This window comes from Miscanthus floridulus, chromosome 1, assembly GCF_019320115.1.
Source record: "Miscanthus floridulus cultivar M001 chromosome 1, ASM1932011v1, whole genome shotgun sequence".
In the NCBI taxonomy this organism is placed as follows: domain Eukaryota; kingdom Viridiplantae; phylum Streptophyta; class Magnoliopsida; order Poales; family Poaceae; genus Miscanthus; species Miscanthus floridulus.
In genome coordinates, this window is record NC_089580.1 from 147942751 (window position 1) to 147954111 (window position 11361).

At 52.5% G+C, this 11361-nt stretch overlaps 1 pseudogene; it reads left to right on the forward strand.

Annotated features, from left to right (window-relative positions):
- Nucleotides 1-7514: 7514 nt before the first annotated feature.
- On the forward strand, nt 7515-11001 carry LOC136497394 (trimethyltridecatetraene synthase-like; annotated as a pseudogene).
- Nucleotides 11002-11361: the final 360 nt, after the last annotated feature.

The following is an 11361-nucleotide window of genomic DNA, read 5'->3' on the forward strand; positions in this document are numbered from 1 at the left end:
GCTTCACACCGTCGTCTTGGATGATGCACTTCTGCAGTATCCCTTCCTTGGCACTTTTCCTCATCAGGCTACCGTCTACCAGCACGTAATGCTTACTTCGGCTGAATTAGATCGTTCGGTTTCGATTTTGTCGGCGGGTACTTCGTCGCTGGAGAGGTATTTGATGAACTGTTCCCTCCAATCGGCGACCGGCGAAGGTACCCGCAAGTACCAACTGCTCGGCAGGGGGTACTTCTACAACTTCCTTCTCTTCTTTAATGGATGGTGCCAGGAGGTCTTGAACGAAAACCCCCGGCGGAACCGCGGCGCGAGAAGATCCTATCTTTGATAGCTGGTCGGCTGGTTGGTTTTGATCCCGTACCACGTGGTGGTACTCGATACCGTAGAATTTCCCTTCAAGCTTCCTGATTTCGGCGCAGTATGCGTCCATTTTCTCACTGGAACAGGACCAATCTTTATTGAGCTGGTTGATAACCAGCGCGGAATCCCCATATACCATGAGGCATTTGACGCCGAGCTCGACTAGCTATACGGAGACCATGGAGACATGCTTCGTATTCCGCGGCGTTGTTGGAGGCCGGAAAATGTATGCGAAGAACATATCGGAGTTTATCCTTTGTCGGCGTGATGAACAGAATGCCCGCACCAGCACCATTGATGTTAAGGGCGCCGTCGAAGTACATCACCCAGTGCTCGGGGCAAGTGGCGGCAATGGGTTCTTGGATCTCGGTCCACTCAGCGATGAAATCAGCAAGCGCCTGTGACTTAACGGTCGGTCTGCTTCTGAAGTCAATGGAGTAAGTGCCGAGCTCAACAGCCCACTTGATGATACGACCATTGGCCTCTTTATTGCGGAGAATATCCCCCAGAGGGAACTCGGTGACCACGGCGATCTTGTAGTATTCGAAGTAATGTCGGAGCTTGCGTGAGGTAATCAAAATTGCATATAACAGCTTTTGCACCTGAGGATAACGAGTTTTGGGCTCATTAAGTACCTCGCTGATGAAAATAGACCGGACTGTTGCACCTTGTAGGCGTGTCCAGTTTCCTCGCGTTCGACGACAATAGCCGTACTGACAACGCGAGAAGTGGCGGCGATGTAAATCAGCAGAGTTTCATCTGGTCGTGGCGCTGTCATGATTGGAGGTTTTGTTAAAAACAACTTGAGCTGCTCGAAAGCTGTGTCTGCCTCCTCTGACCAAGAAAAAAGCTCGGAGGCCTTGAGGAGCTTGAAGAAAGGTAGCCCTTTTTCACCGAGGCGCGAGATAAAATGGCTTAACGCAGCCATGCAGCCTGTAAGCTTCTGTATATCCTTGACACATGTCGGCCGTTTCATGTTGGTGATGGCAGAGACCTTGTCAGGGTTTGGTTCGATGCCCCGAGCGCTGACGATGTAGCCCAGCAGGATACCGGATGGAACTCCAAAGATGCACTTTGAAGGGTTCAGCTTCCATCGGTATTTGCTCAGGTTGGAGAAAGTTTCTTCAAGGTCGGCGATAAGATTGTCGGCTGTTTTAGTCTTGACGACCACGTCGTCGATGTAGGCTTCGACGTTGCGGCCGATCTGTTGGTCGAGGCACGTCTGGATAGCCCTTTGGTAGGTCGCTCCAGCGTTCTTTAGTCCGAAAGGACATAGTGGTGTAGCAGTATGCACCGAAAGGCGTGATGAACGACGTCTTGACCTGGTCTTCTTTCTTGAGGGAGATCTGATGGTAGCCGGAGTAACAGTCAAGAAAGGAGAGCAACTCGCAGCCGGCGGTGGAGTCTACAACCTCGTCTATCCGAGGCAGGCCGAAGGGGTCTTTAGGGCAGTGTTTGTTAAGATCAGTATAATCAACACACATTCTCCATTCTTTATTCTTTTTCTTAACAAGAACAGGATTAGCTAACCAATCTGGATGATACACTTCTTTTATAAATCCGGCAGCTAAGAGCCGTTTTATTTCTACCCTAATGGCCTCCTTTTTGTCCGGCGCGAATCGGCGAAGTTTTTGCTTGATCGGTTTAGCAGTCGGCGAGACATTCAAGGAGTGCTCGATCTTCTCCCGCGGTACCCCCGGCATGTCTGCAGGTTTCCAAGCAAACACATCGGCGTTGGCACGTAGGAAGGAGACGAGCGCGCTTTCCTATTTGGGGTCAAGGTGAGCCCCAATTTTCACCGTCTTGGAAGGGTCGTCGAGGCCGAGGCCGATCTCCTTGACTTCCTTGGACTTGGCAGAGGCACGAGGAGGCTCTGGGATCTCCATGTCGTCAGCAGACGCCATCTTGGCTTCGGCGACCACGCTAGCCATCTGGATGGAGAGGTCGGTGGCTTCGGCGAGGGCGAGACTTTCTGTCTCGCTAGGCGTAGGCGACGGAGAGGTTGGCCCGCAGAGACAGGACTCCTATGGGCGAAGGCATCTTCAACACCAAATACGCGTAGTGCGGAACGGCCATGAACTTGGCCAGAGCCGGACGCCCCAGTATGGCATGGTAGGCGGTGTCGAAGTCGGCGACGTAGAAGTTGATATGCTCCACTCGGTAGTTGGTTGCCGTGCCGAACTGTACTGGTAGGGTAATTTCCCCAAGCGGTCTGGATGCCCTGCCAGGTACCACAGCCCCAGAAGGAGGAGTCTGAGGGCGTGAGATCTGTTGTCCCGAGGCCGAGCTCCCTTAGGGCCCCGGCGAAGAGTAGATTCAAAGCGCTCCCACCGTCGACAAGGACTTTTCTGAAGAGCACCTTCTAGACAGTCGCGTCAAGGACGAGGGGAAAATGCCCTGTGTAGGGTATGTCCGCCCACTGGTCGGCCCTGCTGAAGGTGATGGGGACTTCGGACCACGGGCGATAGCTGGGGTTGGCGGTAGTTTCCTCTGAAGCGACGGCGAGCACTCGTCGGGCGGTGAGCTTCCTGTTCCCTTCTACTCTCGTTGGAGGCGAAACCCCCGAAGATGGTGGCGACCACCTTGTCATGGTCCTAGGAAGGCATTATTATTATCCCCAGGTGGTCGGCGTCCTCCGTTCCCACCATTGTCGTCGTTGTACTTTTTCTCCTAGAACTCCTTAGCCAAACCAAGGCAGTCTTTCATCTTGTGTTTGGCGTTCTTGTGCAGGGGGCACGGTCCGTCGAGGATCTTCTTGTACTGCTCATCATAGTTACGCTTGGTGCGTGGCTCATTGACATTGGCAACAAAGTGATCTGGTCAGCAGTGGCGATTCTGACTAGGTTTGAATCCATCTGGCCGATCTCGTCCGCTGTCCCGATGGAAACTACGGTCGTCGTAGCGGCGATCGTTGTGCTGTCGGTCGTCGATGTGCGGTCGTCGTGGCGGCGAGGCAGGCGATTAGTGCCCGTATCTTCATTAAAACGCACCTCCGCTTCCTCGGCGTCGGCGTACTGGTTGGCGGTTGTGATCATCTCGCCGATGCCGGTAGGTGGCTTTCTGTTGAACTTAGAACGGAGTTCACGGTGATGAAGTCCTCGGACGAAGGCGGTGATGACTTCGGCTTCCGTGATGTTGGGAATAGAATTCCTCATCTCGGAGAAGCGTCTGATGTAGCTGTGGAGTAGTTCGGACGGCTTTTGGGTGATGCGGTTGAGATCGTGCTTGGTGCCCGGCCGCCTGCATGTGGCCATGTAGTTGTCGGTGAAGACTTTCTTCAGCTCTTCCCAAGATCCGATGGAGTCCGGGGCAAGGCTTGTGAACCAGCTCATGGCGGCTGGCGTGAGCATGACGGGGAGATAATTCGCCATGACGTTGGTGTCTCCTCCAGCGGCGTGGACGGTGGTGGCGTAAGCTTGCAGCCACTGAGTTGGGTTCATCCTTCCTTCATAGGGCTCGACTTCGGTGATTTTGAAACCACGGGGCCACTGGAGCGTTTCGGAGCGCCCTAGTGAATGCTGGGGGCCCTTCCAGGTTGTCGGGGCCGATATCAGCAGTATTGCCGGCGACGATCGGCTCCTAGAGCTATGTCCTGGATTACCGTACTCTTGCTCGTACTCCTGGCGGCGTCGTACTTCATCTTCATGGCGCCCGAAGCGACGTTGATCGATACGCCGTCGTGCATCCCGAAGGTTACTGAGGTGCACTCGGGCGTCCTGTTCGACCTCTTGGTCGTGCTGGCGATGATGCTCGGCGTGGTGGCCTCCAACTCCCCCCTGGGGAGGTAGTGACTGGTCGGCGAAATGGCTTTGACTGGGGCGGCGATTGGATCTAGGATCGGCTGATCGGCGAATCGCGCTTGTGGAGCATGAAGGTCTCTGAACCTCTCGGATCTCATTAACTTGACAGTGTGCCGCTTTAAGCATAGCGGCGACCTTGGCGAGCTCGGGCGTCTGCGGGAGGTGTGCAAGTTCGTTGGCGGCCACCGCCAGATTGGCGCTCGGAGTTTTGAAGACGTCGTGGCCGTCAACGCGGAGGAATTCTTCATCGAGGTTGCGATGGAGGGGCCTTCCTTGCGAGTCGAACTGGTTATCACGAGCGGCCTCGGCCATCGCAAGGGCGCGTTCGTTATCACGGCGTTGCGCGCGGTTGACGTTCCTATTTTCATGGGCGGCGCGTTCCTCATCTGTTTCGCCGTTCCGAGGGGGGCTGTCGATGCTGACGTTGAAGATTGCGCCACCCCGGAAAGGCAGGAGAGGGGGTTGCTCGGTGAAGGTCTCGGCGAGGGGTTCCGTGGAGCCTTGAGACTCGGAGTCTGGATTTTCCTCCAGGATAGTTTGGAGGGATGTTCTGGGACCCCGGCTGGCGTGCAGCATGTTGACGGTTGGTGGGAGCTGGTCGGCGACCTGGTCGGCGAATTTGCCCCTCAGGGCGTCCTGATATGTAGCGGCGGCGTTGGCTGAGCCCGAAGGGCAGGGCGGCGAGCCCCGAAGTTTGCCGAGCACTGAACACCGACAGATCGGGATCGGAAGGTGGTCGGTGCTGAACAAGGGTGTCCAGAGCCGACTCAGCAATGGAGAGGCAATCGACGAGTTTCAGGCCGACCCGATCGATAGACTCGATCAGATCGTCATTGTTGACATGCCTCCTCCGGTAGCGAGGAAGCGAGCGGCGAGTAGCTGATGAAGTCGACCCCGGAAGTGGTTCCGAGATTGGATCTGCAGTCGCAGGTGCGAGGGTGGTCGGCGCAGAATGGATCTGCACCGGCTCGAGAAGCTCTCCAACTCCGTCGGCGTTGATGACCCACGTGATGGATCCGACCGTGAAGATCTGGCCAAGCTGCGGGAGGGACGAAGAGCCTATGGAAAAAGCCATCTTGTTCGACAAGGAAACAGCACGCACACCCCTACCTGGCGCGCCAACTGTTGACAGAATATCATCGGCAGTCCACCGAGGGGTATCCCGCGATGGTAGATTGATCGGCAGAGGAGCGTGTAATCAAGAACAAGAAGACAACGGAGACACACGAGTTATACATGTTCAGACCGTCAGTATGACGTAATACCTTACTCCTGTGGTCTGTTGGTTTGTATTAGCTATCGTATGATTTGCCGTGATTTTGTAGGGGGTCCCTGCCCGCCTTATATAGTCCAGGGGGTAAGGTTACAAGTCGGTTAGATCTGAGAGATAACCGAAAAGTAATAACAGATTACAAGAATCATGGAATCGTACGTATCCTAACAGATCTCGTAACATCTTCAGGATATCCTCTCCATGTCTTGCGGGAGGCGCCGAGCAGAATCGTGCCCCGCAAGGCTCCTTCTCATGGGCTAGGCCGCCCCTGGAGACGTAGCTCCTGTGACCTGCCATGGATATTCGGAGTCGTACTCCCACAATGTACCTGTTCATAAAGAATGAGAGAAGAAGACGAGAAGATATAGAATAAAAAATTATTTATATATAGGGTATATATAATAAAGTGGCAACGATATGACATGAACGAGGTAGCTGCTATCTCATACTCCCTCCGTCCCATTGAGTTTGTCGCTCGGGAATCGTGATTGTGAGGGGGACACGGTTTTCAAACGACAAACTCAATGGGACGGAGGGAGTACTGTTCAATACACCCTACAAGAACACAGCTCGTACGGGAGGTCCTGATGATAGGACAGGTTTTAGAAACGTGCGTGGCACGGTACGGAGTAAATATATTCTAAATTTGACTAAATATATTAAAAATATTAATATTTATAATCTTAATTAAATATTATTATATAAAGTACATCATATATTTTTCTAAAAATCTAATTAAACTTGAGAATGTTTGACTATCGAAATACAAGATATTCACTTATTTGAGACAGAGGGTGCTATCTCCGTTCTTTCGATTCGACTCCATTGTTTACCGCATGTTGCACGTGCTCTATTTTCAACCATGTGCTCACAAAGGACGCCACGTGCAGCTGTGGGTCTCCGTCTAGCATCATCTAGTGCCCTCACTAAGGGCTCATTCGATTGTATGGGATTGCTTCCGTTTATGGGCCGCATAGCCAACCCAAATGACTTCCTCCTATCCGCTCGCCTCGTCCAGCTTATCCACTCGTCCAGCTGAGTCACCGTAGCTTCTGAGAAGAAAAACACCGTAGGTCCACAGCGGAGCTAAGACCGCGCAGCTCATGGCGGTTGGCCAGGGCAGAGGCCACCCGCGCACATCTCGTGCTCGCCACGGCCGGGGGCGAAGCTCGCCCGCGTGCAGCTCATTGTAGCCCAGGCGGAGCCTGCCAGCACACATCTCGTGCTCCGCCTACCCAGTTTGCTATGGCCGGGGTGGAACTCGCCCGCGCCCAGCTCGCGACACCCGTGATTGAACCCGACCACGCACAACTCGCACTCCACCTGCACAATGTGGAGACCCGCCGCGGCCATCTCCACCGGACCTGCCATGGCCTTCCCGAGTGCACGATCTCTGCACTACCGGTGAGCTCGACACCGGTGAACTCCACACGCCGACGAGCTTCTATCTCTCAAGCAGCAAGAAGATGCTGCGCTGAAACTGCACTGTTGCAAGAGTATGTTTCAAGTGTTTCAGAGGTATGTTGCAAGTGTTTCGTATAGATGTTGCAAAAGTAGATCGGGGTATTACATATGTTGTAATGGTTGTACACATATATTGCAAATATGTTTATCTGGACGCTTCATATGTTTTAGACATATGTTATAAGTGTTTTATCTCGATGTGTGCATATATTTTAAATGGTTTTAAGTGTTTTTGCTAGTGTTTCAAACGCATGTTGTAAGTGTTTCAACTGTTTCTTTTGTATGTTGCAATTATTGCATCTGGATGTTTCAAAAATAGATCGGGTGTTGCATCTCTCTCCTCGTCTTCTGCTTGCCTCATCTCGGTGTCTCCTCTTTCGATGCTGGTGATGTTTGAGCGGCGTGGGCCTCGCATGGGGAGGACGGCGTGGGTGAGGCGAGTCGTTCGAGCGGCGCGAAATCCGAGCGGGCAGGGCGCACGGCACAAAGCATGGCGGTGGGAGATGCGTCCGGACGCGAGCTAGGGCCGGACTGTCTATATAAATCGCCCCGTTCTTGTATGCACACAGGCAAAGAAAAGAATAAGCACATCCCAGCTACTACTATACTACGTTCCGATGGAGACGGAACTAGTCTCTTTCCTGGCCGTCGTGCTCGCCACCGCTCTTCTAGTCGTCACCATCCTCCGACGCAAACGCAGCTCCAGCTCCACCCGCGAGTACAGGCTCCCACCAGGCCCTCGGCCGTGGCCCGTGATCGGCAACCTCAACCTGATCGGTTCGCTCCCGCACCAGCTCCATCCACGCGCTCTCGGCGCGGTACGGCCCGTTCATGTCCCTCCGCTTCGGCTCCGTCCCCGTTGTCGTCGGCTCGTCCGTGGACGCGGCCAGGTTCTTCCTCAAGACCAACGACGCGTCGTTCATCGACCGCCCCAAGATGGCGTCCGGGAAGCACACCGCCTACGACTACTCCGACATCGTCTGGTCGCCCTACGGCGCGTACTGGCGCCAGGCGCGCAAGCTGTGGAAGGCCAACCTCTTCAACGACAGGCAGCTCAGGTCCCAGGAGCACGTCCGCAGCGAGGAGCTACGCGTGCTCCTGCGAGACCTGCGTGCCCTGTCACTGTCCTCCTCCGCGTCCGCGGGGCGCGGCCAGGTCGTCGCGCTCAAGGAGCACCTGCTCATGCTGAGCCTCAACGTGATCTCGCGCATGGCGCTGGGCGGCAAGTACATCGGCGAGGGCACCGCTGGCTCGCCGATCTCGCCGGCCGAGTTCAGGTGGATGGTCGACGAGCTCTTTCTCCTCAACGGCGTGTTCTGCATCGGGGACTTCATCCCGTGGCTCAGCTGGCTGGACCTTCAGGGCTACGTCGGGAGGATGAAGAGGCTGGGCAAGATGTTCGACCGCTTCTTGGAGCACGTGGTGGACGAGCACAGCCAGCGACGCCGGCGAGAGGGCGACAAGTTCGTCGCCGCGGACATGGTGGGCCTGCTGCTGGAGCTCGCCTGACGACCCCAAACTCGAGGTCCCCATCAAACGGGATGGCGTCAAGGGATTCGCTCTGGTAAGTAAGACACTAAAAACTGGAGGTGGAGCCGTGGAGGCTTATACTAATACTAATTCACCCCTTCGATACTAGCTGAACGATTTAATTACAAGATTAATTAAACTTAATATAACAAGCAAAGCAACACATGTGGATTGTTATTCGTTCACAACATCACTAAAAATTCTAAAAACAAAATAACAAAGGACCAAACTATGTGTAATAACAACCGTGAGTTATTGGTCACATGGCAAATAAACATAACTAGCATATATCACTAGTATAGAACTGAGCTACAGTCCGGTTACTATTCCTGGTTTCTCAACCGAGACTGCAATCCGGGAGTAAAATTAAAGCCCGTCATTTAGTCCCGGGCTAGTCAATCGAGAGTGAAATGGGACATTTGGTCCCGGTTGGTTACACGAACTGGGACTAAATGTCTTTAGCCTGTTCGGGAGGCCGTATCGTATCGTGGATTATTTACTGCTGGCTGGTTTGGTGTGAGAGAAAAACACTGTTCCTGGCTGGAAATTTACGATCGTTTACGAGCAAGCGAACAGACTCTTTTTTTTATGTTTTCTTTTTCATTCAGTTCGTTTTCATTTCAAATAGTTATTTGTGTACGTATTATATGCTACTATTGTACGTCTATAAATAAGAATGAAACTAGTTAACAAGAATTCGTGTGTTACATTGAGATCAGTCATATTCATCAAGTTAATACAAATCATAATTGTTTAAACCAAGTCAATACAAACTAGATGTTCAAGTACACACCAAAGTTTATGCAAACATAAGTAGATCATCAAGTTTGACTAAAGTCATGCTATGAACTTGGCGTAGTGTAGGTCACCAATGTAGTATGATAAAATAGCATTGAGGTAGAGCAACGCATTAAGCAGTGCACTCTTTCATAAGTACGAGCACATGGTCTACTAACGACGATTAGCGGTGGTTGGGAAGTGGGTGGGTTAGATCCCCTCTTACTCACAAACAACTTGTCCTGAAATCCTTCAATAGCGAGTGTTGGCCTTTCAGCGGCATATTTCCTTAAATCCTGAAATCGAGTTGTGTAGGGTGTTCTAGTTTGAAAAGATGGTTCCTATTTAGGTCAAGGGGTGGCATTGTGATATTTCCTCCTCGATGAAATTGTAAATTTCTTCAGTTTGGCCTGAAAAAGTTTCTGTGGATGTTATATAGATTAGTAGGGACCAATTGTTTGAAAGAAGTTTTTTATTCTCAAAAAAATATTAAAAATCTTGTTTGATCTCTAAACCTTTATAATTAATTTATTTGAAATAAAAAATATGGAACTAGCTACAGTTTCTTTTAAAAATGTTATCTATCTACTGATGCTCTATTTAGAGTTATTGGGATCATATTTGTTTTAAATAAATGATAGACCGACTACAAACAATAAATTAATTAATAGAAACAGAAAGAAAACTATTTTCAAATAACTGTATATAGATCATAAACATGTAGATAACATTTTTAAAATAAAAGTTGACACTAGCTGCGTACTTTTCTAATTTATAAAAATATAAATTTTAAGAGGTCAAACCGTTTTTTATTATATTTAGAAAATAGAAAACCACCTATGAAACAGAGGACCAAACATGTGGCAAATTTGGACAGTTAGAAGGTGCCCGTTATCTATTGGCATTGCAGTTCAGTTGAAAATCAGACTGGTGTATGACTTGAAGGTTATTAAAAGATATAATATACTTTGCCCTTTTTAAAATAAAGAACCTCTGATGTGACGAATACGCATGCAGGACCTCATCGCTGGCGGCACGGACTCCTCAGCGGTGACCATCGAGTGGGCCATGTCGGAGCTCCTGAGGAATCCCGATGTGCTCACGAAGGCCACCGAGGAGCTGGACAGCGTCATCGGCCGCGAACGCCTTGTCATGGAGCGGGACATTCCGAACCTGCCGTACCTGGAGGCCATCGTGAAGGAGACCTTCCGCTTGCACCCCGTGACACCGCTGCTGGCGCCGCGGCTGTGTCGCGAGGACGCGTCCACGGGCAGCTACGACATCCCGCGGGGCACGCTCGTGTTCGTGAACGTCTGGACCATCGGCCGCGACCCTGCCGTGTGGGGCGGCGACGCGGAGGAGTTCCGCCCGGAGAGGTTCGTCGGCAGCGGCGTGGACGTGAAGGGGCAGGACCTGGAGCTGCTGCCGTTCGGGTCCGGCCGCCGGATGTGCCCGGGCTACGTCCTCGGGCTCAAGATGGTGCAGGTGACCCTGGCCAACCTGCTGCACGCCTTCGCGTGGCGGCTGCCGGATGGCGTGGCGCCGGAGAAGCTGAGCATGCAGGAGAAATTCGGACTGGCCGTTCCGCGCTTGGTCCCTCTCGAGGCCGTCGCCGTGCCCAGGCTGCCAGCACACCTCTACGCCGGGCACTGATGGATGTCTGCCCGTCTGCCGTAGTGCCCAGTAGGGAAGGTAGGGGGTGTTTGGTTAAGATGTACTTTTTTTTTTTGAAAAGCTGCTGTGAGTTGTGTGATATGAAAAAATTGGCATGAAAAAAGTAGAAGACTGTTTGGTGAAACAGCCGTGGCTTTTGAAAAACACCTACGAGCAGACCTTACATATCATTTGTAGTCCACCTCACTCAACTCTCTCCCCCTCTCACTAACTAACGGACCTCACTGGTCATCTTCTTCCATCTTCCTATCTCTCACCGACGAGCACACGCCACCGGTCCTCCATCTGCTAGAGCGCTAGGGCCGGGGCTGGGGCTAGGCGACGGAGCTAGGGCTCCTACATGCCGCTCAGGGTTTAGGCTAGGCGCCGAGGCTGGGGCTCCCACACGCAGGTCGATGGAGCAGGGTTGCCACCGCCGGAGCCACGCATGCCACCGTGACAAGGCCACGCACCGCGTGCCCGCTGCCGGAGAAGGCAGGGTCG